Source organism: Bos mutus, chromosome 6 (genome assembly GCF_027580195.1).
Source record: "Bos mutus isolate GX-2022 chromosome 6, NWIPB_WYAK_1.1, whole genome shotgun sequence".
NCBI lineage: Eukaryota > Metazoa > Chordata > Mammalia > Artiodactyla > Bovidae > Bos > Bos mutus.
This window is the reverse complement of record NC_091622.1, coordinates 8877140-8904648: the sequence shown is the minus strand read 5'-3', so window position 1 is coordinate 8904648 and position 27509 is coordinate 8877140.

Sequence of the window (27509 nt, the reverse complement as noted above, 5' to 3'; positions counted from 1 at the left end):
GGTCTCGCGTGTATAAGAAACCATGTGTGCCTTTTAAGAGCTGAGTGTGCGAGGTACAGTTGCTAAGATCAGGGCCCTTAGGGTTCCATGTTCCAGTGGAAAGCATGCAGAGATACGAGGCAGTTCCTCTCGTTCCCTTGGGACACTGTCGTTCAACCATCATTCCCCTTTGTGTCTGAGGCCACCTTATCCCCCTCGCGTCTAATGCTTCGCAGAATCTCTCTGGCAGGGGAAAAATATTTATTACAGGAGGAATTTTGGTTGTAGAAACTGCTGGAGGTGCTTTTGTCCCTTTGCTTCCTTCCTGTGATCCAGCTGCAGTTGTGCTCATGGGGCCTTTCTGTGAAGTAGTGCTTGTGGTTGATACTGTGGTTTTGAACATCTCAGCTGAAGAAGTCATGGTAAGTTCTTCCCATTTTCACTTATTTTCCACTGTATACAGTGTTCTGCTTTGACATGTTAGTCCTTATTCTTACATTTAAATTTCTTATTGCCCAAAGAGCGTGTTTTATGGGGGAAAAAACTCTTTGAAGCCAGTTATGCCATGCCTTGCACAAATGTGGTAAAATCTAGAAAAGGTTGTGTGTCACCCCTCTGTTTGTTCTTGAACAGGGGGCAGCGAGGGCACTGGGCACTTCTCAGAAACTTTCTAGTGAACAAAAGGTGCCTATTCTTTTTTAAAAAATGAAATAAAACATAAATATTACTCTTCCATATTCCTTCTGCCTATATTTAGTAATTAATTTATTTTATGATAAAGTTCTAATGAAATGTAAATTGTTTCAGCAAAATTCTGCCTTTCTTTTCATCCCTTTGTGTAAACCTGTTAATAATGAGCCCATCACTAATATCCAGTGTAAAGTTTAACACGGTTTGACAGTAAATAAATGTGAATTTTTCAAGTTAAAAAAAAAAAAAAAAGAGCTGAGTGTGTGTTTCCTACAGCCCCCAGGCTCTGCTGTTTGTACGCCCTGCTGGACTTCAAAGCCAGATATTCTCGGAGCTCATCTTCCTGGTCTAGCTCCCCAGGCTGGAAAGCCTGATGTGGTCTTGGACCTCTCAGTCCTTGGGGAGAACCTCTGCAGTTATGACTGTACTCCCACTTATGGGTCACCTTTCCTGGAGGTGTGGCTCTTGACTATACTATACCTCTGCACTGCTACCCGTCTCACTGTGGCTCTCGTTTAATATCTGTTGGTGTGGGAAACGTTTTCGGTCAGTGTCGCATTGTTCATCTTGATGGTTGCTCTGTAAATAGCTGTAATTTTGGTATGAGAGTGGGAGGAGGGGAGCTCAAGGTCCTTCCACTCCACTCAGTTGGCCACTCCCCGTTAGTTCTTAGAAATCTGAAACCAAGTGTTGGTCAGGGCTGCATGCCTCCTGGGAGCTCCTGGGAAATAGTCCTTGATTTCCAGTGTCTGGATGCTGCCTGCATTCCTTGGTTCATGGCTCTTTCTTCACATCACTTCACTGTCTTGCTCCCAGAATCCTCTTTCCTACTGTCTTTTGTAACTTTAAATAAGAGGCAATATCAATGGGGAAATAAAAGGAAATTAGCTTTAAACAACAATTTATATCATCTGGAGAGTGTATTCTCAACTGAAAAACTGCCTAAACTTTGGCAAATAGTTTTTAAAAATCATAAAAACAACTTTGCAGGTCTCAACTGATAAACTTTAACAATAACACTATTATTAGTAGAAATAAAGCCATGTTTCTAAAAAAAAAAAATCTTACTAAATGTCCTGCTCTTTGATGACTTTATCATCATTCTTTCAAATAATGTTCGTTCTTGCTTGTTTCCAAGTTCAGCAGAATGTGATAATATACAATAGCTGGAATGTCTATTTTCAGTTTGCATTTTCTTTTTTAACATTACCGGGCACATTTACTCTTCTGACATAGAATGAAAAGTTCACAGCATCAATGTGCCATTTGAAATATGTTGAACGACTTGCTGACATAAGGAATGTACGATAATATTTTAATCAGTTTGCTTGCCAACTGGAGACTTTTAGGTAAATGAATCCTATCAGTTTCAATTTAGCAGAGCTCTTTTATAAGGCATGTTAAATTTACTTGAAAGTAATGACCAAATTTTTAAGGAGGATTCAGTGAAAGTTGCACACATTTCTCCCCCAAACAAGTTTTCCTTAGAAAGTTACAAATTAAAATAAAGGCTAAAGATAGTAGTTCCTGAATATCTCTAATAGTTTATAGATGTTTTATAATATTTCCAAATATGAGGTAAATGAATGTTCCAGAAAATATATTACTGTATATATAACATACAAATAATATACTATATGTATTATAATAGTCAAATGAATAGAAATATGGTTAGCATAGTGATTTTAAAATTTTACAGGTGTTTACTGTTTTAAATTTTATGTGCATTAGATTCAACTGTTTAATCAAAGAGAAAGAAGAAAATAATTCTGCTCTTTATGGCCATGCCAAGATCTCTAGTCATTCAGATTTTTCTATTTCTCCCAGCCTTGTGTTTGCATTGAGTTCCTTCCACAGTCAGCTGTTCAGTGTTTTATTTGTCCCTTGCCTAGATTCCCAAGCTCTTTGCTATTCCAGTAAATTCATGCCAGTCTCCAGCTCTGCATCCTTCCCAAGAGTATGGCACCCTGCAATAACTGGAGGGGCAGGCAGAAATCCCGTCTCTTTCTAAGGCACTTGTCTGGGCAGCTGAGGCAACTGGGCTCCATCTGTAGTTTCTGTCTCGTCTCAGTCTCCTGAGGCAGGCTGCACTGAAGGAGCTTTAATTCTCTACAGTAATGTGGCATTCTTGGGTTGGGACCCAGTTAGACCTTATGCCCTGGGTCTAGTCTTTCAGTTCTGATCTTACCCATTTTTCTCGAGTCATTTTGGTACCCTGTTAGAAACCTCTGCTCTGTTCTTTATGTCTCACCCAGATTTGTGTCCTATGCCAGATTCCAGTCTGCACTTACTTCCTGCTCTCTGTTGAGAGAATTATATGACATTTTCTCCATTTGTACATCCTCTCACATCTACTTCAATATCAGTGCTAGATTTTTAATGAACCTGTAATCTTTTGGAGGGTTTCTGAAGAATTTGCCCAATAGGATTTCTATCATTTGAATAATTCACCTGTTATCTTCTAAACTAATAAATTTATGATTGCATTTACATGTTATAAGCCAACCATTCTGTTATCAAATTTATATTACATTTTTAGATTATAAACATATTTTTGTTTTGTTCTGAATGAAGTTCAGCCTCTTCTGTGTGACAACCTGTGCATTCGGTCCCCTTGCTGGGTGGTCACTGCCAGACTTGACCTTCCCTGATCACGGCTGTTGCTTCAGGGAGCCTCCAGGTGTCTGAATTATCACATTCTCTCGTAAGGTGACACAAGTATAACCAATCACTGTTTCAGCTTAAAGTAAAGTAAAGTAATGGCTTAGACGGTAAAGCGTCTGCCTACAATGAGGGAGACCCGGGTTCAATCAATCAGGAAGATCTCCTGGAGAAGGAAATGGCAACCCACTACAGTAGTCTTGCCTGGAAAATCCCATGGACGGAGAAGCCTGGTAGGTTACAGTCCATGGGGTTGCAAAGAGTCGGACATGATGGCATCTTAAAACATGCACTCATGAATTAATTATTTCTGTTATGTCTTATTTGTATTTACATACACACAAGTGCACATACATAGATGTATGTCTGTGTTTATGTGTGTATTATGTTCTAAAGGCTCTGGTATAATTTGTCAAACTTGCATTCTGCCCCTACCCCCACCCCATACAGCCAAACTCTGGAGAAATGTATTTTCTAATGTATGTAGTTCTTAAATATGAAGTACTGATTCAAATGCCATCACTTTTAGAGAAGCCCCACTGAAAATCAAAGCAAAATTTCTTGTATCTAGATTTGACTCCAAATTGTATCACACTGTGCAGACATTTAGAAAATCTATTTTGTGTTCATGTAATTATAAAAGTAAATTGTCATTATTGTAAAATTGTTAACCAAGGCATAAATTTCAGTTTCCCTTACTTTTAGGAAATGGCTCAGTCTTCTAATACTTTTCATTTATATAGTTCAATAAATCTGCTAAACTTTCTATCTTTGTGGACATTTTTAAATTAAATTTGTTTGCACACTTTCCTATATATAAAATACAGATATATTCAGTAGGTGTTATATTCATTAGTAAAAGTTTTAAGTTTTCTTGTTCAAAAAGTATGAAATGAAAAAAAATTGTTAAAGTAAAATACTACTCGTCTTAATTACTAAAATGAATTCAAGCAAGTGTCCCCCCAAATTATTGATGTTAGTGACAAAAATGACTTATTCAGTAATGAGGCTTAATGTGTTACTCATAACAGATTAACATTGATTCTTTTTTCTTTTGTGGAATATTAATAAACATATTAGCAGAAAATAGCATCTTTTACTTTATAAAATTATATTAGTCACAGGCCTCTATTTAGAAACTAGTTTACACATAAGCTAGTAAAATTGTGCAATGTTTAATTTTGTATATTAGCTTAAGTTATAAATGGATAAAAATTATAATTTGTGGTAAAAGGAACATTTTCAAGTACAGGGTTAAAGATGTTCTCCACATATTCATTATACAAATATTAAAATTGCTCTGTGAGTTATCCAGTATACATTCGGAAGATTAATTGACAGTTTAAGAGAAAGTTTAATAAAAGAAGAATAGAACAGTGGTATTAGTTTATTCAAAAATGGTATTAGTTTATTCAAAAATATTTACTTATTGGTTGCTGTTGACCATGAACTGAGGTCATAACCACAAACAAAGCAAATGCATTATAAGCTTATGGTTTAGTGGGAACATCAAATAATTATAAAAATAAATATCCATTTATAGACTGTACTACATACTTGAAAGATAAGTTACAAATGTCATGAAAGTTGTAAGGCATTCAGTTAATTTAGAATGGGGTTGGTTTTAGAGATATAGGAAGATTAGAAGACTCTTATTACCACAGCTGCTTTAAAAAACTCTTTCAGGATTAACTCAGTAATACATTTATATTTTATAATATCATAATTTTATATTTGTATTTTGCATATAATAATATTTTTATTTTTCCATTACAAAATAAACATTCTCAAATTGGAATCAGAAATATATGTGTGTGCATGTATATATACATGCACTGCTGCTGCTGCTGCTAAGTCGCTTCAGTCATGTCCGACTCTGTGCGACCCCATAGACGGCAGCCTACCAGGCTCCCCGTCCCTGGGATTCTCCAGGCAATAACATTGGAGTGGGTTGCCATTTCCTTCTCAATATACATGCACACACACACACACACACATATATATATATATATATAAATATATATATATATATAAATATAAATATATATGCCTCATAAAACATGATAATCAGTATTGTAGAATGGTCATCCTTCAACCTAGTTCAGGTTTTTCTAATGAGATGCTATTTAAGGTAGTTCTGTCTGGTGCTATGTGCAAATTTGAACTAATTTGTGAAATTATTAACTGAAATTCATGTAAAAGTGACTTCCTCTTAACATTGTATTTTGACATACTGGGTCCTCATGATACTAGTGGAGGATTTGGAATCAGAGCAAGGAGGTAGCAAATGTAGGAAATGGCCACAGAAGTAGGAAAAGCCATGCAACTTGTAAGGAGAGTGGATCAATAATGTTTAAATACTCTCCTCATAGTGAAGTGCTAACACTTTTATAGGATATTAGTGAAGCAGTGGCAGTGAAAAAAAAGGAATGGAGCAAAGATGAAAATGACAATAGGCAATATTTATTGATATTTAACATGTGTAAAGAATTGTGTTTCATGCTTTATATTCTTTATTTATGCTTTATATTCTTTATTTATATCCTCATAAGGTTATTACTCTTATTTTTAGTCCATCAAGGAGAAAAGCACTAAGATTTAGAAAGTTTGAGTAACTTTCCAAAGTTGATTTAGATAGTTAGTGGATCTGGAGGGTGAAAAACTTGTCCTTCCAAATGATACTCATCTCCTACTCTCAATCCCTGGAATTTTTGAATGCTACTTTAAATGGCAAAAGGGAGGGTCTTTGCAGATATTTGAAGTAAAGGACATTGATGTGGGAAGATATCCTCGGTTGTCCACATGCATCCTTATAAGAGGAAGGCAGAATGGCATTTTACACACTGGCACATGGAGGAGAGTGTCATGGGACCACAGAAGCAGAGACTGAAAGAGGTATGGTCACAGAGAATGCTGGCAGCCCCTGGAAGCTGGAAGGTGCAAAAAGTAGGTTCTCCCCTAGAACCTTCCCAGGGAGCACAGCCTTGCTGACACCTTGGTTTTGGTTCAGTGACACTAATGGTAGATTTCTAGTCTTCAGAGCTGAAAGAGGAAAACATTCTATTGTTTTTAGCTTCCAGGGTTGTGGTAATTTGTTATGCCAGATATGGAAAACTAATAGAGTTATGAATCAACCAGGTATGTCTATCTCCAGAAATAAGCTTTAAGCCATATGCCAGATCATACATGTAAAGTATAACCATAAAAATTATCGGTATTTTTTAGCACCACAAACTGGAAGAAAAAAGAAAAAAAACTTCAGTAAAAGGGATGTGTGTATACATGTATGTCATATATGTATATGATCATTTATGAAGTTTAAAAGTCTTAAAAATAATATCTTAATTTTACAGTTTATACACACACACACACACCTGTTCACAAGTATTGTTTGGCTAATTCAAAGTACAGGAAATGTTTGTACAGTGCTGTACCATACTTTTATTATACTATATTCTTAGAGATAGTTAAATTTTATTGATAATTAAAACTAGTTTTGAGTGTTCATCATTCCCTAAAGATACACTGCTGCTGCTAAGTCACTTCAGTTGTGTCTGACTCTGTGTTACCCCATAGACGGCAGCCCACCAGGATCCCCCGTCCCTGGGATTCTCCAGGCAAGAACACTGGAGTGGGTTGCCATTTCCTTCTCCAATGCGTGAAAGTGAAAGGGAAAGGGAAGTCGTTGAGTCGTGTTCGACTCTTTGCGACCCCATGGACTGCAGCCCACCAGGCTCCTCCGTCCATGGGATTTTCCAGGCAAGAATACTGGAGTGGGGTGCCATAGCCTTCTCCAATGAATGAGTCTACCTATTTGTAAAAATATAACTGATGAAAACAGTGCAATCACCAGGTTATCACACTGTGAGAGTTCAGTTGTCAAGAGGGAGCAACTCAAAGGACATCACACAATCTATAAACCAGCTAGAAGGGGCCATCCAGACTTTTCCCTGCTGAACCCTTTCTAAAGATACACACTTTCCTCCAAATTTGCATTTGTATTGCTGAAATTTTGAAATTATTTTACTCTTCTCATTTTCATTCTTTCACGGTCTTTTAAAAGATTAGTTAACATGATAACTGGGTTATACTTTCATTCATTTTCTATGGCTTACATCCATTTTCTATCATTCACTTCATTATCGTTGAATGCCCTGCCCCCAGCTGTAACCATTTTAGGTGAATCCTGCACTCATCTTTTCTGAAACATATTATGTGTTTGTGCAGTTCTGAGCTCAATTTATCCTTTGTGTCTTTTAACAATTTTTGTGTGTGCTTAAGTAGCTTCAGTCATATCCAACTCTTTGCAACCCTATGGACTGTAGCTGGCCAGGCTCTACTGTCCATGGGATTCTCCAGGCAGGAATACAGAGTGGATTGCCATTTCCTTTTTCAGGGGATCTTCCTGACCCAGGGATTGAACCCATGCCTTTTTCTCATGTGTCCTGCATTGGCAGGCAGATTCTTTACCATGAGCACCACCTTAGCCTAACCTAATGGATTCTCTCCTATGTTTTTACCTTCCAAACTGATATATATATTCAAACTGATATATATATATATATTCATATATATATAAAATAAAAGTACTGAAGAGGAAGGGCAAAGCAGTCCGCTCCAGTATTCTTGCCTGGAGAATCCCTTGGACAGAGGAGCCTGGTGAGCTAAAGTCCGTAGGGTGGCTGAGTCGGACACGACTGAAATTACTGAACATGCACGCAAAGGTACCGAAAGCTTAACAAACAAACAAACAAAAAACTAGGACAAAATGGAACTTCCTTTTTATATTGGGCTTTTTCTATTTTAGAAATTTTTCAGTTCAGTTCAGTCACTCAGTTGTGTCCGACTCTTTGCGACCCCATGGACTGCAGCACACCAGGCTTCCCTGTCCATTACCAACTCCCAGAGCTTGCTTTAACTCATGTCCATCGAGTCAATGATGCCATCCGAACACCTCATTTAGGTATGTCCAAAACACTTTAAGTAAAGTTACTTTAGGTAAAGGCAGTGTATTGAATTAAATATATTGTCAGAAGGCTTAGAAGGAAAAGAATCTGCCTGTAATGCAGGGGACTCTGGTTTGATCTCTGGGTTGGGAAGTTCCCTTAAAGAAGGGAATGGCAACCCACTCCAGTAGTCTTGCCTGGAGAATCCTATGAACAGAGGAGCCTGGCTGGCTACAGTCCATGGGGTTGCAAAGAGTAAGACATGACTGAATGACTAACACTTTTTTCACTTTTCATCTTAGGAAAAAGCAGTGTATTGAATTAAACATATCACCAATAATTTTAAGCAAATGTGGCAATTTTGCATGTTATTTTTCTTAAAGTAAGTTTTGACCATTCATGGTCTCATAATTGCGAGAAATGTATGCTCCAATATAATTCTCTTTGGGAATTGTGTTAGCCAAGTAAAATGATGAGAACTGTAATAATGTAGAGAGGTTGGTAATGTCATAAAATTACTTAGAATTAATTTTCATGGAAAAATAGCATTGCTTAAACTGTTGAGATTGGTGAGCACTATCTAGTTTATGTATAATTTCTTTCTTCAGGGACTTTATATAGTGCTGTCATATTTTCTTAAAGGTGTCTTCGTAGATAAGCTCTGATTTACAGATAGTGTACATACCATTATGTCACATACATTATGTGATGTTATATTAGACATTGGTCACTGGGAATTTATTGGTGGTTTCTTTTGTCTACATTTATTATGATCCAGATCTTTTTAAAATGCTACCTTAATTTTTTCCAAATGTATTTGTGATCCCTAAATAGATATGACAGTACGTCTCACAATAATATTACTTACAAGTTTGTTCAGTACTGTAATTTTCATATCAAACACTGAAATTTTCATATAAAGCTGAAATTTCTTGAAAGTAAATGTTTATTCCTAAAGTATGGACATTTTTTCCTTATCTAGTTTTAGAAATACCTACATATTTCTAGTAGAGACTTGGTTTAGTATATGCGTGTGTGCATGCTCAGTTGCTTAGTCTTGTCTGATTCTTTGTGACCACATGGACTGTATGTAGCTCCTCAGGCTCCTCTGTCCATGGAATTCTCCAGGCAAGAATCCTGGAGTTGGTAGCCATTCCCTTCTCCGAGGGATCTTCCAACCCAGGGATCAAACCCATGTCTCCTGTGTCTCCTTCACTGGCAGGCAGATTCTTTGCCCCAAACCACCTGCGGAGCTCAGTTTAATATATAGGAAGGTTTTTAAATTAATTTTCAACTGTGGGTGTTGGAGAAGACTCTTGAGAGTCCCTTGGGCTGCAAGGAGATCCAACCAGTCAATCCTAAAGGAAATCAATCCTGAATATTCATTAGAAGGACTGATGCTGAAGCTTCAATATTTTGGTCACCTGATGCGAAGAACTGACTCATTGGAAAGGACGCTGATGCTGGGAAAGATAGAAGGCAGGTGGAGCTGGGGATGGCAGAGGATGAGATGGTTGGATGGCATCACCAACTCAGTGGACATGAGTTTGAGCAAGCTCCAGGAGTTGGTAATGGACAGGGAGGCCTGGCGTGCTGCAGTCCATGGGGTTGTGAAGAGTAGAACATGATTGAACTGAACTGAACAGCAAAGGATGAAGAAACAAGAACAAGTACATGAAGAATTTCCTCCTTCTCACTGGTGAATGGTAAACTCTTACCCGTATTTGTAGCAGATTGCAGTTTTCAGAGATGACCACATATCACTTCTCTCATGCTGTTCTTACAAAGTGATTGACACTCTTCCACCCAGGATGGGATTTGTGTTCCCTCCTCTGGAATCTGGTTATTGGGATGGGGTCTGTGTGAATCCATAGAAAATGGTGAAAGCAAATTCTGTGTGATTTTAATGCTAGGTCTTAAAAACTTTAAGGCTTTTGTCTGGCTTTCTCTCTGTCACATTACCATGGTGTCACATTAGCCATGGCACCCAGTCACTGTGCTGGGGGAAGCCTGGACCAGGCTGTCAGGAGACCACATGGATCGGCACTGTGAATAAAAACTGAGGCTCTTATATGACAGGCAGTATCTATCACCGCATTTGTCAGTAAACTATTCTTTCAAAGATTCTAGGCCCCAGTCTCTGGTGTTTCACACCCGAGGCCACTAAGTGTGGAACAGAGGCAAGCTGTCACTTCTGTTCCCTGTCTGAAATACTGACCTCAGGATCAATGGCTGTTTTGTGCTAGTGATTTATATAGTAATATACTATAAAGCATTGGATGACTAGAGTAATATTTAATATTTTTAAAGAAGTGGGTGTATCATAGAATAAGATACATAATAGATCAGAATTTTTTTTTTTTTTTTGCTGTTCATGAGATTTGGCCATAAAATTAACTTATATCTATATAGTTGACTTTGCTTCCCTGGTGACTCAGTGGTAAAGAAGCTGCCTGCCAGTCAGGAGATGTATATTTGATCCCTGGATTCTGATGATCCCCTGGAGAAGGAAATGATAACCCACTCCAGTATTCTTGCCTGGAGAATCCCATGGACAGAGGAGCCTGGCATGCTACAGTCCATGGGGTCGCAGAGTCAGACATGACTTAGTGACTGAACAACAAGACTTAGGCTTTATCTCACTGAATAGAATAAACCATTTAATTCAGTTTTATTGTTAGCATTTCTAAATGGCTCTTAGTAGTTGAGTTACCAGTGAGAAACCAGGTAGTAGAGTTTGCCCATCCCTGATCACATGAGCTGATAAGAGGGACCACAGTTAAGGGTCTTAGCCCTTGTTTGGTTATCTTTGCTTGGGTTGGCAGTTTCTTCCTTTTTCAGTGTTTTACCAAGATCACCAATCCCCTCTGATTATGATTAGTTGGAGTCATGGTAGTAAAGTCACAGTTCAGGACCCTGAAATCCTGACTTTCTGGGAAGAGGGTGGCTGCTTTGTGAAAGCAAATTCCCTGTAATTGGAAAGAGGGAAGATAGAAATGGGAAGTTGAGCCTGCTTTGTTCTTTAGACTTATTTTGGTTTTAATGTTCCTCCAGTGGGAAAGTGAAAATATGCACAAACTAGTTCAAATACTTGAAGCCTCAGACAAACCATCTTTCTTTTCCTATTAATAGTTTTGTGATTCAAGGCCATTTATTTCACATATCTGAACATGCTTATTTATTCATGTGGTTAGTAAACCAATCGTACAGAGATGTTATTGATTAATAAATGAGATTGTAAATGTAAAGTATCTAAGACAGTACAAAACTAGAATATATACACATGTGTGTACACACACACGTCTATGTGTGTGTATATGTGTATATATACGTGTGTGTGATTGAATGAGCTAGCTGCAAATAATAACACAAGGTGCACTCATTCCCTCTTCTCTGCATCTTTGCCTTTCTTTAGGAGATCTTATCTAGTCCTTCAGGTTTCATCTATATGGTAAATTTATACTCGTATCCCAGAATTATTAGACAAAAGCAAGAGAGTGTGCTAGAAACAGTGATGATATATCTTAGCTGAATACAAAAAAAGGGTGAAGAGAAAGAAGCTTGGACATAAAAATGATAGAGGATTCCATTGTCTTGCAAATAGGGCTTTGGAAAAACAAAATTCTGCACATGAAAAGTATTGTAAGTTACTTAGGAACAGCAGTTTTAAAGGGCAAGTCAGTGGATTTGTATTGGAAAAGAGAAGCATTATGGTAGGGTAGGAAGGGAAAACAAAGCACCATAAACAGAAGAATGCAATGGGGAAAATTCTTGGCAAGGAAAAATGGTGCTGAAGTCAATAGAGATGTGAAGCCTGGTGAATTTGGTGCTGCCATCACCTGGAGCCTGGTGAGTATTCATGACTCAACAGTGCGCAGACAAGGCCTATGGTCTGGGGACAGTTCTCTAGTATGGGTTGGTGTTCCTCATCACTCTGGTTACAGTGGTGGGTACTCATAGCCTCAGTCGGCAGCCAGAGTCGGACCACAAGAATTTTGCGGCTTGGCACAGGGAGTTCAGGCTCTAGGAGGCAGCAGCTGTGTTGTGTGCCACATGTGAATGAGTGACAGAGTACCATGGTTGTGCTTGAGAAGATTCATTGTTAGAACCATTTAGGAAGATAGCTTGCATGTATAGTTTGTTTTGCAGATGGAATAACACCTACCCTTTAAAGTTTGATTTCTGGTAGAACTGCAGCACAGTCGTGAAAGATGGCAGAGTTTAACCTCACACTCATGAACATAAGTGGCTCCATCTTCCTATTATAGAGAGTGTGGAAAAAGGGAACAAATGACATTGTAGTTTGAAAATTGGGTAGCTTACATCTGGTCATACCTAGAAACAGTGGGTGGTGAGATGGGAGAAAAAAGTGGAGAAACTCAGGATGACATTGAAGTGGAGCTTCAGATCTAACAGGAGAGGGTGAGTCAAGACCTTTAAAATATTGTCACTTCCAAAAAAAAAAAAAACCTTAGGCTAATTTGGAGCAGAAGTATGGGTAATATCAACAAATATTTGTTTCTAATTTATTCTTAAGATTTACAACCCATCCTGCAGTTTCTGTTTATGTATTTTTTTATGCTTGTTTCTTGCTTTTCTGTAATCATTTTTTTCTCATTAATCTGTGTCTACAGTAGAAGATAAAACATTTTCCTTTTGCAATGAATGTTAGTTTTCTATTTATTAAAAGCTTTCTTGAGATTCTCCCATTCTAATTATGTAGCCAATTTGCATGTTAATCTTCTTCCTTTTAATTATTCATAGCTAATATTTGAGGTTCTTTTAAATTATTTGCAAACAATTCTACATTGTTTGTGTGTGTATGTTTCCTATAGAGTGGTAATTTCTCAACTCTGGCTATAGGTTGTGGGAATATCTGTGAGTAGTATTTAACCTCATCCTCAGAAATATGATTTAGGAGATCTAATTTCTGACAGTCTTGAAATCTCCACTAAGTGGTTTTAATATCATTTTAATGTACAGTGATGAGAATCATGGAATTAGATTCTTCTTATTTCTCAGTTTTACAGGCCCCCTAAGTGATTTAAATACAGCTTTAATGTTCAGATAGGGATAAGAATCGTTCAATTAGAATATTTGATTGGAAATTAGACATTATCTTAGACACTACACTTTTTATACAGATGAAAATTTCTGTAGTGGAATTTAGCCAGCACTCTTGCAAGTTTCACTGAAGGAGGTGTTGTGAGGATACCAATATCTGACCATGCTTGTCACATGGTCACAGCATTTCATGTATAAGCCACTTAGCAACAGCGTGTCAGAGCTTCATATGGCCTCTAACATCCTAAAAATTCTTTTCTACATTAGGCAATCCATCTATGTATTTTGAGTGATGAGTCATAGGCAGCTTCTTCTTGAGATCTTTCATCACTAAATACAGGTTCTTGTCTCAGTAAGAATTCCTGGGATTAAAATGAATCTCGTGCATTCAGGCACATGGTAGGGCTGATGAAAATCTTGGCTGTTTTGTTTATATGTAGTTATCGAAATGATCTTTGTATATAAATAGTCACAGGTGGCCACATTTATTGTGCATAAACATCTGGAGCAGTTGCAAGGAAAATTTCACTTATAATTTGACTTATTTCTGCATTTATTTAATACACCATCTGTTGATGGATAACATTAATAGATTTTCCCTTATAATGTGGTTTGAGAATAATTAAATCTGTTTACTATTCCCAGCAAAGGCCATCCTGAACATTTGAATATTGTTGCTTTTGATTTATATCTTTTAGAAAGTTACAATATCTTTTCATTCATTCAGGGTTATAATTCCTGTTTGTTTTGTTACTGCTTCATTTCTCCCTTTAATGATTGCTCGCTTAAATTACTTATTCTCTCAATACTCACTATACAGATAGAGCCATGCAAGGTGCTATGAAGCATTTCTCTGATAGCTCAAAGACGTCAGGTCTATTCTGCCAGTACAATGTTTGCAAACTCCAGGCTGACTCTCCCAGACTGGCAAAGTGCCAGATGCAGATTTATTCACTGTGGAAAGGAGGGATTTGTGTTCATGACAGCCTGTGTGCCTTGAGTTGATGTCCAGATACAAAAGTTGTGGCTAATTAACTGAGATATAGTTGATACCCAAGGGAAGTTGTATGAAGGAAAGAGTACCTATTTTCACTGTTTTGTAGTCAGATAAACATAAAGACGAATTCTGTTGCTAGCTTTAATATGCTGAATGGCAGTAGACTTGGCATTAATTCTTCCTAAACCTAAATGGTAGAGTTGTTTTGAGGATTAAATCTAGCAGTTTATTGAAATTTTCCTGTAGAATGCTCAGTAATAACAACTGATGTTAGAAATATCTCTTGGTGGTGTTATTGGTATTAAAGGATAATCTAGGTATGTTTTTCCATTGGATGTTTCTGCTCAAGTAAATATCCTGTCCTCAGACTTGGTGAACTGAGCTGAATTTTTATTAATAATTTGTTTTTTATTTCACCATAGACAAAGGAGTATAAGCTCACACTCCAATCCCTTTCTTCCTCTCTGCAGGCTCAACATTGATCAGATTTCTTTGATTTTCAGATTTTGACTCTAGATTTGAGAGAGAAGGACAAGTCACTTCCACTGTCACCCTTATGGCAGAAAGTGAAGAGGAACTAAAAAGCCTCTTAATGAAAGTGAAAGTGGAGAGTGAAAAAGTTGGCTTAAAGCTCAACATTCAGAAAACAAAGATCATGGCATCTGGTCCCATCACTTCATGGGAAATAGATGGGGAAACAGTGGAAACAGCATCAGGCTTTATTTTTGGGGGCTCCAAAATCATTGCAGTTGGTGACTGCAGCCATGAAATTAAAAGACGCTTACTCCTTGGAAGGAAAGTTATGACCAACCTAGATAGCATATTCAAAAGCAGAGACATTACTTTGCCGACAAAGGTCCATCTAGTCAAGGCTATGGTTTTTCCTGTGGTCATGTATGGATGTGAGAGTTGGACTGTGGAGAAGGCTGAGCGCCAAAGAATTGATGCTTTGAACTGTGGTGTTGGAGAAGACTCTTGAGAGTCCCTTGGACTGCAAGGAGATCCAACCAGTCCATTCTGAAGGAGATCAGCCCTGGGATTTCTTTGGAAGGAATGATGCTGAAGCTGAAACTCCAGTACTTTGGCCACCTCATGCGAAGAGTTGACTCATCAGAAAAGACTCTGATGCTGAGAGGGATTGGGGCAGTAGGAGAAGGGGATGACAGAGGATGAGATGGCTGGATGGCATCACTGACTCGATGGACGTGAGTCTGAGTGAACTCCGGGAGTTTGTGATGGACAGGGAGGCCTGGCGTGCTGCAGTTCATGGGGTCTCAAAAAGTCGGACACGACTGAGTGACTGAACTGAACTGAAAGTCACTTCATATCTATTATTAATTGCACATTTTTTTCATTTCAACTATATTTAAACCTTCCATTTAAATTGTGTTTCTCTATGGTTCCAAAATCTATACTTCAGTTTGCTCTTGACTCACAAAAGAAGAAGATGACTTATGCTCCACCTCCCCTGAGTCAAGAAGTGCCAAGGAGTTCTTCACTTCTGTAGTTGGTAGGACTTCTGCAAACCACACGCTCTGGAAAAAAGCATAGGAACCATAAAGAGGACTGGTCCTGAAGAGCACTGTCAAATAAGCAGGAGAATTAAGTAAAAGGAAGACCAGTTCTCAGTTTAAGGCTTTGGTCTCATCTCCACTCACAGAAGTGAGAAGTGTTGTTTGACAGAAAAAAATGTAAGTTAAATCCTCTTTGGTGAAATAAAACTATTTGGGGGGAAAAAATAGAACAGCTTATATGAGGTTAACTCATAATTTACTTAATACCAGACTGTTTTTAGTTTTCTGTGATGATTCCTCCATAGTCAAGATTTAGAAGCTGTAGGACCCTTACTGACGCCTGTCTTAAAGCACTCTACCTTCAGTGTAGTAGTCTGGAAGAAGGTTCCCCAGTATAAGGTCTTACTTTTAACGTGAAAAGCCTCTGCAATAAATAGACAATATGGAAAGAGAAACCAGGACATTTTTTTCTTTAGGTTTGAGGGTTTTTTTAATTAATTTATTTTTTTACAAAACCTTTTTTGTTTTGTATTGAGATGTAGCTGATTAACAATGTTGTGATAGTTGCAGGTGAACAGCAAAGGAACTCAGCCATTCATGTGCATGTGTCCATTCTCCCCAACTCCCCTCTCATGCAGGCTACCACATAACATTGAGCAGAGTTCCCTGTGCTGTTCAGTAGGTCCTTGTTGGTTAGCCATTTTAAATATAGCAGTGTGTACATGACCATCCCAAACTCCCTAACTATCACCCCCCATCCTTACCTCCAGCAAGCATAAGTTCATTCTTTAAGTCTATAATATTTCTGTTTTGTAAGTTCATTTGTATCATTTATTTTTAGATTCCACATATAAAGGATGTTGAGGTTTCCCAGGTGGCATAATGGTAAAGAATCCACCCTCCAATGTAGGAGATACAAGAGACGTGGGTTCGATCCCTGGTTGGGAAGATCCCCTTGAGTAGGAAATGGCAACCCACTCCAGTGTTCTTGCCTGGAAAATTCCATGAATAGAGAAGCCTGGCAAGCTATAGTTCAGAGGGTTGCAAAGAGTCGCACATGACTGAGCACACATGCACCCTTCTTGGGAGGAATAGCAAGGGATGTGCACACATCTTGCTTTCTCACAACCCTTAGTGGTTTTTCTGACCATGTTTTAAGTACTGATTCTGCTAAGTTTATCTTTTGAGAGATCAACAGAAGCACTTGAAAGGAAGACTTTACAATTCTTGTTTATGTTATATATTATTAATAGTTCATTTACATCAGATAAACATAAGTGGACTATTTTCATTATAGTCAACATGGAATGTTCTTCTATGCAGAAGTAATATTTGTTCTATTTTGTTCCAGAATTCAGAGGACTAACACATGATTTCCAAAGAAGCAGACTTCATTTAGGTAAGTAAGAAATTGTAATAATTAGAGTTTTCCAAAGATGAACAACTGTTGCAGAAATTGTTCTTTTATTTATTCTTGTAGGTATACAAATAAAATTTGGGTTACCCTCTATTAATGAGATAATGGAAGTTTGGCTTAGATAACTTTATAAATTCATTTTATCTGTACATACTCATGACAGTAGGTGATAATTTACAGAAATATCATATACGGCATGTGTTTTCATTTTAACTTGTTTTATGTAAAGTTAGGCATTTTAAAGTCATTAAAAATGTTTTTTCAATTTTCTTTGATACATTTTGAAACACAGAAGCTGTAGTAATCTCTATAGATAATTTTAGATTTAGTTGATAGCAGATAATCTAATTTGGAATTAATATGAAAAATCAGATATGTAAAAGAAGAGCATCAATATTTATAATTAATTACTTAGAAGTATATGATTTTGCCTTGGGAATTTTATAAACTCATTTTGTTATTAAAAGGATTCTTTAGAATGTGAATTTGATAGCTAATATAACAGAAACTAGGTTCTTAAAAAGTAACAGATAAAATTTATCATTGGTGTAGTTTCATTTATACTTTTTAAAATTAATAGTTAGTTGGAAATATAAAGCTGTAACCAGGTTAGTCATTATGATAGTTTTAATATGTCAGTCAAAAAATGGCCCAAATGGATGGCAGAATAGGGACCTTCAGAAACCCTGAATTCCATAAAAAGAATGAGAACAATGGCTAAAAAGTCAAAATCAAACTTTTCAGAACTCTAAATTAGTCAAAAGCTTGCAGCAATATAGTGAATATTTATTTGAGGAAAATAAAAAAAAAATGTTAATGGTACACTAGCAAATAACTATTTAAAACAAAGGAAGGCCATAATTGAAAGTAAAGGAACCAAAAGAATAAGAGAAATATTAAATAAATCATAAAATGGCAGATAGAAATCTGCCATGTGAGCAATAACCCTCAATATAAATGGATTAGACATTCCATTCAAAAGGGAGAGATTGATAGAATGGATTAAAAAATCCAGTCCTACTATGTACTGTCTGTAGGGACACTTGAGGTTCAAACACAAATTAGTTGATGGAAATAGAAAATGAATGGGCAAAATGAATTGATTCTGTTGGAATGGAATGGAAAGATGTGGATGAGAACATTAATCAGAAGAGAGCTGGATTGGGTATACTAATGTCAGGCAAAACAAACTTTAGTACAAAAATAACTAGAAACAAATAGAATATTTCATGATGAAAGTGTTAATGTATCAAGAAAACAAAAAATTAGAAATATATATGCACTTAACAACATATATATAAAGCACAAATTGACAGAATGGAAAATAGGCAATGCAATAATAGTTGAAGGATTCAGTGCCTCACTTTCTATATTGATTATGACAGCTAATTAGGAGATGAATGAGGAAACAGAGGATTTGAACAATAAACCAATTGAGAGTAAATGCTATAGAACCCTCCACCAATAGCCCAACTAACTTACAACTATAGAACATTCTACCCATAACAACATACACATTCATTTCAAGTTAATGTGAAATATTTCCAGGCTAGATCATATGCTAGACTATAAAACAAGCCTCAATATATTTAAAGCATTAAAATCTTACAAAGTATATTTTCTAGCCTTTATAGAATAAAATCAGTACCCAATAGCAAAGAAATTTGGGAAACTATATGTAGGAGGAAATAAAAATATCCACTCCTAAATTACAAATGCATCAAAGAATAAATCTCAAGATAACTTAATACTTAATCTCAAGATATATAAACTAAAATGAAATACAATGTACCAAAGCTTACTTGGTGCAGCTTTAAATACATTGTTTGTAAAAGTCTATTTAAAAAAGGAAATAATCAAAGATATTACAAGAAAAAAATACATGTTTGTGAGTAGAATGAAAGCACATCCATCAATAAGGTAATGAATACTTTGTAAATGTTTTGTTCCTATAAGAATCTCACCTACCTTATAACTCTTTGATAATGCTTTATATATTTATTTTATGCAGTTTTCACAGCCTTTCCTAAATGTTGGGTACAGTAGAAGCTTTAAAGAAATACAACATATTTAAATTCAGATGCTACTAATTTTCTCTTAATGGTTCCTTCTATGCTCAGTGTCTGTTCATCATATAATTTAAAAACATATTTCTGAATATCTCCACACAGTGACAGCATTTGTAGTAGATTTCATTTACTGCATTTGATTACTGTAGTCAGCTTAAGACCTGAAGAATCAAAGTAAAGTGTTAGAGTATTTAGATGAAAAATTATTATCATCTTTGAAGTCCGATAGACCTGAGTTGCATCCTGGCTTTATTCCTTAATATTTATGTGACTTTGGCTACAATCTTTTTTCACCATAGTTTCTACACCTGCAGCATAAGAATCTCTACATCATATGCTTATTTTGAGTAGTGAAATAAGTGAGGTTGAGAGACATTTGCATAGAATGTATGTCAAAGGTAGCAGTAGATATAAAATAAGATATAAAAATAAGCACTGGATAGTATATCAACATAAAAACATTCATTTATAAGTGCTCTATTTTAAAAAATTATTTAAGTATTTAGTCAATCAAATTCTGGACTTGCTTCCTAGAAATGTACATCGTTACCCCTACTTTCTAAAATCCTGATTCACCAGGGGAAGGAGGAATAGAATAGAAAGTTGTATTTTGCATAAATGTCTCTGAGACTAGTTAATGTTTATGGAAGCCCACTTCTTATCATTCCTTTAAGACTAAAAAAGATAACCAACCATATAAAAAATGTTATTTCAAAATATTTCATTTTTTCATTATTTGGGAAAGGATCACTGGTGTGTTTGTTTGATAGTATCTAAGGTATTTACTTGGGACTTCCCTGGTAGCACAGTGGTGGGGTCACAAAAGAGTCAGACAAGACTTAGCAACTAAACAACAACAGTGAATTCATTTAGATGACTTTATCGTTAATAAATTCCTTTAGAATGGTAGTTACAAAACCTAGAACTCCTAGCTTTTAATTAGCAATACATTGTTACCAACATGTTGCTTTGGCCATCTGAATTTTTAGTAAATTGGCCACTTATTTTTTTAAACTCATCAGTATTTACAAACAACATGTGCACGTGTGCATGTTACATGTTAAGTCACTTTAGTCGTGTCCAACTCTTTGCGACCCTATAGTTTGTGGCCCGCCAGGCTCCTCTAACCATGGAATTTTCCAGGCAAGAATACTGGACTGGGTTACTGTGCTTTCCTTCAGGAAATCTTCCTGATCTAGGGATTGAACCAATATCTCTTAAGTCTCCTGTATTGGCAGGCAAGTTCTTTTTTTTTTTAACTTTATTTAATTTTATTATTATTTTTTAATTTAAATTTATTTATTTTAATTGGAGGTTAATTACAATATTGTATTGGTTTTGCCATACATCAACATGAATCTGCCACGGGTATACACGTGTTCCCCATTCTGAATCCCCCTCCCACCTCCCTCCCCGTACCATCCCTCTGGGTCATCCCAGTGCACCAGCCCCAGGCATCCTGTATCATGCATCAAACCTGGACTGGCGATTCGTTTCTTATATGATATTATACACGTTTCAATGCCATACTCCCAAATCATCCCACCGTCGCCCTCTCCCACAGAGTCCAAAAGACTGTTCTATATAGTCTGTGACTCTTTTGCTGTCTCACATACAGGGTTATCATTACCATCTTTCTAAATTCCATATATATGCGTTAGTATACTGTATTGGTGTTTTTCTTTCTGGCTTACTTCACTCTGTATAATAGGCTCCAGTTTCATCCACCTCATTAGAACTGATTCAAATGTATTCTTTTTAATGGCTGAGTAATACTCCATTGTGTATATGTACCACAGCTTTCTTATCCATTCGTCTGCTGATGGACATCTAGGTTGCTTCCATGTCCTGGCTATTATAAACAGGGCTGCAATGAACATCGGGGTACATGTGTCTCTTTCAGTTCTGGTTTCCTTGGTATGTATGCCCAGCAGTGGAATTTCTGGGTCATAAGGCAGTTCTATTTCCAGTTTGTTAAGGAATCTCCACACTGTTATCCATAGGGCCTGTACTAGTTTGCATTCCCACCAACAGTGTAAGAGGGATCCCTTTTCTCCACACCCTCTCCAGCATTTATGGCTTGTAGGCTTTTGGATCACAGCCATTCTGACTGTGTGAAATGGTACCTCATTGTGGTTTTAATTTGCATTTCTCTGATAATGAGTGATGTTGAGCATCTTTTCATGTGTTTGTTAGCCATCTGTATGTCTTCTTTGGAGAAATGTGTATTTACTTATTTGGCCCATTTTTTGATTGTGTCTTTTATTTTTCTGGAATTGAGCTGCATCAGCTGCTTGTATATTTTTGAGATTAGTTGTTTGTCAGTTGCCTCATTTGCTATTATTTTCTCCCATTCTGAAGGCTGTCTTTTGACCTTGCTTAGAGTTTCCTTTGTGGTGCAGAAGCTTTTAATTTTAGTTAGGTCCCATTTGTTTATATTTACTTTGATTTCCAATATTCTAGGAGGTGGGTCATAGAGGATCCTGCTGTGATATATGTCAGAGAGTGTTTTGCCTATATTCTCCTCTAGGAGTTTTATAGTTTCTTGTCTTACATTTAGACCTTTAATCCATTTTGAGTTTATTTTTGTGTATGGTGTTAGAAAGTGTTCTAGTTTCATTCTTTTACAAGTGGTTGACCAGTTTTCCCAGCACCACTTGTTAAAGAGATTGTCTCTTCTCCACTGTATATTCTTGCCTCCTTTGCCAAAGATAAGGTGTCCATAGGTGCGTGGATTTATCTCTGGGCTTTCTATTTTGTTCCATTGATCTATATTTCTGTCTTTCTGCCAGTACCATACTCTCTTGATGACTGTGGCCTTGTAGGAGAGCCTGAAGTCAGGCAGGTTGATTCCTCCAGTTCCATTCTTCTTTCTCAAGATTGCTTTGGCTATTCGAGGGTTTTTTTTTTAATTTCCATACAAATTGTGAAATTATTGGTTCTAGCTCTGTGAAAAAATGCCGTTGGTAGCTTGATAGGGATTGCATTGAATCTATAGATTGCTTTCGGTAGTATACTCATTTTCACTATATTGATTCTTCCAATCCATGAACATGGTATATTTATCCATCTATTAGTGTCCTCTTTGATTTCTTTCACCATTGTTTTATAGTTTTCTATATATAGGTCTTTAGTTTCTTTAGGTAGATATATTTCTAAGTATTTTATTCTTTTCATTGCAATGGTGAATGGGATGCTTTCCTTAATTTCTCTTTCTATTTTCTCATTATTAGTGTATAGGAATGCAAGGGATTTCTGTTGTTGATTTTATATCCTTCAGATTTACTATATTCATTGATAAGTTCTAGTAATTTTCTGCTGGAGTCTTTAGGGTTTTCTATGTAGAGGATCATGTCATCTGAAAACAGTGAGTGTTTTACTTCTTCTTTTCCAATTTGGATTCCTTTTATTTCTTTTTCTGCTCTGATTGCTGTGGCCAAGACTTCCAAAACTATATTGAATAGTAGTGGTGAGAGTTGGCATCCTTGTCTTGTTCCTGACTTTAGGGGAAATGCTTTCAATTTTTCACCATTGAGGATAATGTTTGCTGTGGGTTTGTCATATATAGCTTTCATTATGTTGAGGTATGTTCCTTCTATTTCTGCTTTCTGGAGAGTTTTTATCATAAATGGATGTTGAATTTTGTCAAAGGCTTTCTTCCAGCAAACAAAAACCCAGGTCCAGATGGCTTCACAGCTCAATTCTACCAAAAATTTAGAAAAGAGTTAACACCTATCCTATTCAAACTCTTCCAGAAAATTGCAGAGGAAGGTAAACTTCCAAACTCATTCTATGAGGCCACAATCACCCTAATACCAAAACCTGACAAAGATGCAACGAAAAAAGAAAACTACAGGCCAATATCACTGATGAACATAGATGCAAAAATCCTTAACAAAATTCTAGCAATCAGAATCCAACAACACATTAGAAAGATCATACACCATGACCAAGGGGGCTTTATCCCAGGAATGCAAGCATTCTTCAACATCTGCAAATCATTCAGTATAATACACCACATTAACAAATTGAAAAATAAAAGCCATATGATTATCTCAATAGATGCAGAGAAAGCCTTTTTTTTTTTTTAATTGGAGGATAATTACAATATTGTGGTGGTTTTTGCCATACATTGACATGAATCAGCCATGGGTGTACATGTGTTCTCCATCCTGAAACCCCCTCCCACCTCCTTCCACATCCCATCCCTCTGGGTCATCCCAGTTCACCAGCCCTGGGTATCCTGTCTCATGCATCAAACAGGACTGGTGGTCTATTTCACATATGATAATATACATGTTTCAATGCTATTCTCTCAAATCATTCCACCCTTGCCTTCTCCCACAGAGTCCAAAAGTCTGTTTTTAAATCTGTGTCTCTTTTCCTGTCTCACATATAGGGTCATGGTTACCATCTTTCTAAATTCCATATATATGCATTAGTATACTGTATTGGTGTTTTTCTTTCTGGCTTACTTTGCTCTGTATAATATGCTCCAGTTTCATCCATCTCATTCATTAGAACTGATTCAAATGCATTCTTTTTAATAGCTGAGTAATTTTCCATTGTGTAGTTCTTTAACCACTAACACCTTAGGTATGACACCACCTAGGCAATATCTATAAAATATGATCCTATTTACCTCCTACTATTATAGAATGAGCTTCCCTGATGGTTCAGACAGAAAAGAATCTGCCTGCAATGCAGGAGACCCAGGTTCAGTCTCTGGATTGGAAAGATCCCCTGGTGAAGGGAATGGCTACCCATTCCAGTATTCTTGCCTGGAGAATCCCATGGACAGAGGAGCCTGGCAGGCTAAAGTCCATGGGGTCACAATGAGTTGGACACGACTGAGTGACTAACACACACACACACACTCACACACTGTAGAATATCTATACTTGAGTAGATATCTGTATTTTAATACAATCTAAGCATTCTATCAAACTTACTGAGAAATTAAACAAAAGAATTAGCACATGTTTAAATCAAGAATAATCAGATTGAAAGTTATTTTATTGCCAAGAAATTAACTAACACACACACACACACAAAAGAAATTAACTAACACAGAACCCGGCATTGATATTTTAAGGTCCTATGGTTAAAATGACATTATCTGGTTAGCATAAGAAACAGCCATATACTAATGTTCTTTATAAGCAATTTCAAGGAGATTACTATCAAAATTCAATTTTGAAATGATTCTGTTAACTTATTAATGAAAGGATTTCAATTTATTTCCCCTGAGGAGGTCAGAAACACTGGTAGGATGTTAGATCCAAGAGTTGTAATGTTTTACGATGGTTTTATTTTCAAAGCACTGTGTGCCAAATTAAACCTTGGAAGGAAGTTGATGTACCATTTGATTCTATAATTACTGACTTGGCCATGGACAAGCTGCTTACTCTAGATAGTAACAACTGAAAGTAAATTGCCCAGCTGTTACTGATGCTTTAAGAGACTGTATAACAGAACAGTGGTTTCAACCCGCATTTCAGGTTCTCTATTCTAAACAAATATGATAGCTTGATGACTTTTTTTTTTTTATTTTTTTTCAACAGTCCATGAGGAAATCCTTAAATATATGTTTAATAATGCATTTATATTCAAAATTAGGCACTGCTAATCAAAAGTAATAAAATAGAGAATACTACTTCAAAATAAGAAATTCAAGGTTATTTCAGACTTCTTATTGTAATAACATATATTTAAAGTATCAAGTTATCAAAAATGATTGATTTATATGGGCAGGAACTAAAAATCAATCATGTTAAAATTAATTGAAGTAAATAAATATTCCTTAAGTTTAATTTTTATGATTCATTTACATGAATGTGATAAATTTCTCATGCCGATCTTCTCAAGTGGAAGCTTAACTGTGATGAAGTAGTTAAAAGGAATTAAATTTGAAGTAGTATTGTATCTAATGTACATAGCAGCTTGAGGATTGTGTCACACTGAAGAATTTAAAAGTCTATCGTATGTTATTTTGTGGCTTAATATCAATTATTCATTTAGAGTACCCTTTACATTTGGTTGTTTCAGTTAGCTCTTGCTGTGTAATAAACTATCTAATGGTTTTAAACAAAGTATTTGGCTTCAAATTTTGTGACTGTAATTTGGGTTGACATAGTTGGGTACTTCTATTCACCTCCATTGATTCACCTGTGTATGTGTTTGCTGTCAACTACCAGTCAGCTGGGGAAGTCAACACTGTTTAAGGAATTTTGAAATCTGGCTAGGCACATGTTACAAGGTCTGCTTCTCTGGTGACAAAGAGTTATCTTTATTAGGCCTAGATTTTGCTCCTTGGAAGTGTCAGCTGTTACTTGTAACACTGCTTTGGTGAAGCAAGAGAATAATATGATACTTTCTCACAGGCTTTACAGAGCTCAGAAGAATATGCCTCATTAACATATGATTTAGATATTTAAATATTTTGGATTAGAAATTATAATTTTTTACGATGTTAAGACCATTTGGAGTTGAATATAACTTAAATGTCATTTTCTTAGTAAGGATTGACATTTTCAATTTTGCTTTTATTTAATTTTGTCTTTACAACAAGAGAGCTCCTAAATTCTTGACAGAAGTCTCTGAAGACAGAGGCAGCTTAGATTCCCGTCTGTTTATGGAACTTTTTGAGAAATGTATTAATGAGTTGGCAGAGACAGAGCCTTTAAAGCCTGGCATATCTGATTATCATGTCATAGCACAGGAAAAGAACCCTAAGGCATTAAGAATTCTCAAACATTAGTAGTGGTTTTCCCTAAAGGTAGTTAAGTACACTGACAATTTAGTAAAGTAGCACATCTTCGTGATTATCCTTTCACTGACTGACTCTGAAATTTCATCACAAATGCAAAGTATTCTCACTTCCTCACCTTAGATTTAAAGTTCCAGGTTTCCATTTTATGTAGATAAATGTACAGAGTGTGGGCCAATAATAACATGTTTTTCATTGTACCTCAAATAATAAAATTATGTTCTTTAATTTATAGTTGTGGAATATTGTGAAGTGGGTGGTTTTATTTCTTGAAACTGTCAGCTATTCAAATACCTATAATCTTACTTGTAAGCATATAACTTTATTAGTCTTGAAAGTGCATAAGTGAAAGTGAAGCTTGCTCAGTTGTGCCCGACTCTTGGTGACCCCATGGACTATACAGTCTATCGAATTCTCCAGACCAGAATACTGGAGTGGATAGCCCTTCCCCTCTCCAGGGCATCTTCCCAACCCAGGGTTTGAACCCAGGTCTCCCACATTGCAGGAAGATTCTTTACTAGCTGAGCCACAAGGGAAGCCCAAGAATACTGTAGTGGGTAGCCTATCTATCCCTTCTCCAGTGGATATTCCCGACCCAGGGATTGAACTAGGGTCTCCTGCATTGCAGGTGGATTCTTTACCAACTGAGCTATGAGGGAAGCCCAAAGTTATTAGTTAAAGTTACTAGCCTTATAACTTATAAAAAGGAAATTTTAATACTCATAAGTATTATAAGACTGTTACTCCAAATTGCCTATAACCTCATGGTGTGGTGCTTGCAAATATTTTTGAGTGATTTTGTAGGTGAATTTTACAGAAAATGAAACTATTTCATGAAAATCACTGTGATTCTTATAGAGGAACTGGAATTGGAGCAGTAGCCAGTATAGGGAGACTCTGTTACAGGGTTTTAGTGACATAGCCTCTTTCAATCAGAGAAGGCAATGGCACCCCACTCCAGTACTCTCGCCTGGAAAATCACATGGATGGAGAAGCCTGATGGGCTGTAGTCCATTGGGTCACTAAGGGTCAGACACGACTGAACGACTTCACTTTCATGCATTGGAGAAGGAAATGGCAGCCCACTCCAGTGTTCTTGCCTGGAGAATCTCAGGGACAGGGGGGCCTGGTGGGCTGCCATCTGTGGGGTCGCACAGAGTCGGACAGGACTGAACCGACTTAGCAGCAGACATAGCAGCATCCTCTTTCAATAATTTGACTCAGAAGCATTTTAGACAGACTGAATTGATGCTTTTGAACTGTGGTGTTGGAGAAGACTCTTGGGAGTCCCTTGGACTGCAAGGAGATCCAACCAGTCCATTCTGAAGGAGATCAGCCCTGGGATTTCTTTGGAAGGAATGATGCTGAAGCTGAAACTCCAGTACTTTGGCCACCTCATGCGA